Genomic DNA, 2,618 nt, shown 5'->3' on the forward strand with positions numbered 1-2,618 from the left:
CACAGTTATTCAGAGAGATACAAAAGAAACTTAAAGTATATGTGTGAACGCTTTTATTACAATGAGTGATAAAAAAGAAATTTGTGAACACTCAATACGCACTAAAACAGATGAAAGCACTACCACCAGTATCAAATCGTCCACCGTCATTAACAACAAACACAGCAAACTATACTGTTACCACGAGTGCAGAAAGTAAGCAATACTCTACTCATAGCATTCACCATATACACAATAAAATCACCACTAACCACACCACCACCACTACCAACAACAACTGCAGCAGCAACAAAACCACAATTTCCAGCAAAGGCGACAACGCGTGTAGAGAAAATCTTCCTTTAAGACAAGATAAACAAATGAACAACATCGCACTTTCATAAATTTTCACCATCACTTCCTCTTCCTCTTCCGTATCTTCCGCCTCCTGCTCTTCCCGGCGTGCCTTCGTCAACATACAGCTCGAAAACACGCGAAGCAGCCGTCCGTATTCTGCCCATTGCTCGCTAACGCCTCGTGATCACTTGAAGAAATTGCACACAAAGGACTGCGGTACTGAGCTTCCTTATCTGTAAAAGAAAAGGATCAGATGTGTAACTCTTCGAAGGCACGTTATCCAAGAGAGTGCATATGGGAGAAAGGGAGAGAGGGAGAGAGGCTGAGACGGCGAGAAGCAGGATAACGGAAGGGGAGAGAAGTGGTAAATCTAATTGATATTATATTCTAATGTGTATAAGAGAGAGAGAGAGAGAGAGAGGAGAGAGAGAGAGAGAGAGAGAGAGAGAGAGAGAGAGAGAGAGAGAGAGAGAGAGAGAGAGAGAGAGAGATTAGCATAATTCTCTCGCAACCAGGGCCGCTACAGTCCCGCCTTCCCTTCTCTACTATCTCTGATTCTCTCGTCCCATCTGCCTGAACCTGACTCCCACTTTTCTTAGCTAATCTTAAATTCCTTCTTCACACTCGTTTCTCCCTCTTCTCGATTTCAATTTAGAGATGAATCTGAGAGAATTTGAATTCTTACTTTTCTTTCTTTCGTTTGTTATCTTATTGTGCTTCAAACTCCCACTGCTTCCTCTTGCCGCTTTTCTTCCCCTTCATCTCCTCCTTCACCTTTTACCAGTTCTTTCTGATAAAATCGAGCCTTCCGTCTCCTTTGCATCGAAACTGTTTCAAGCTGACGCCATGTAAACCCGGCAACAGAAAAGCCAACGAATTAGAATGGCAAATGGCACACACACACACACACACACTCACACACACACACACACACACACACACACACACACACACACACACACACACACACACACACACACACACACACACACACACACACACACACACACACACACACACACACACACACACACACACACACACACACACACACACACACACACACACACACACACACACACACACACACAACGACGAGAGAGAGAGAGAGAGAGAGAGAGAGGAGAGAGAGGAGAGAGAGGAGAGAGAGAGAGAGAGAGAGAGAGAGAGAGAGAGAGAGAGAGAGAGAGAGAGAGAGAGAGAGAGAGAGAGAGAGAGAGAGACAGAGAAAGTTTCTCCTTTATATTTAGGCCGCGGATTAGGAGGCGTGACCTTGAAAACACCGAATCCTGATCAATTTATTTGCCTCATTTGCCTGGTCAGCAAGCCTTCCTCGGTTTCCTTAACTTCACTCTGTGCTATCCCGCAGCCCTCCCATTAGATTCACTGTCCCTCCGCTGCCACACTAATTCTAGTGTCCGAACTTCCACCTGGGCACTGTGCACGTATTTGTGCGCTGCTGCCTTTACCAAATACAATATACATGCATACAAAATATTACAGTGAAGGCAAATATCTGGACTGATGGAGAATATTTTGTTCTGGATGGAAAAGTTTCATACTTTTGTTGTAAAACTGAAAAAAAAAAACTGCAGCTAGGGCTCCTTGGCTCAGGTGGGAATACGGAACTAAAGGTGAGTCTTTTAAACTCACATCCTCTTTTTTATTTTTTATTTTTTGCTGTTAGATGCTCTTTTGTCCTTACGCTCGGCCAGGGATCGTAATATTCTAGATTCACATAATAATACAGTGAACAATATGCAAGTCAGTGCAATCTTGTGCAAGTGCAGGCAGAAAGAAAAAAAAAATCATAGACTGTACTTTTTCATCGCACTAGCAAGAGAGCTACCTGATGCTGACTTTTACTGATCATAATGAACTTCTGTATGAGAATATAAATCAGAAAGAATTATGTAATTATGGATATACTCGCATGAGCATATCCATGAATTTATGTTACCAACAAGTACAGTATGTCATACATGTGCAGAGCATAGACATCACTATTTCATCTCTTTGTATCATGTACTCTTTTGTCTTTCTCTGAGTCCTTTGCAACGATGTTATGGTATAAATTTATTTACGTAAAAAAATAAATAAATAATCGTTTTTGTTGTATTTCATGGTATTTTTTCCACCGATACATTTCGCCAATAAACAACAAGTGCAGCTATTACAACTGCTGCTGCTCTTGCTTTTACTACTACTACTACTACTACTACTACTACTACTACTACTACTACTACTACTACTACTACTACTACTACTACTACTACTACTAC

The sequence above is a fragment of the Scylla paramamosain genome, chromosome 17, assembly GCF_035594125.1.
Source record: "Scylla paramamosain isolate STU-SP2022 chromosome 17, ASM3559412v1, whole genome shotgun sequence".
Classification (NCBI taxonomy): Eukaryota; Metazoa; Arthropoda; class Malacostraca; order Decapoda; family Portunidae; genus Scylla; species Scylla paramamosain.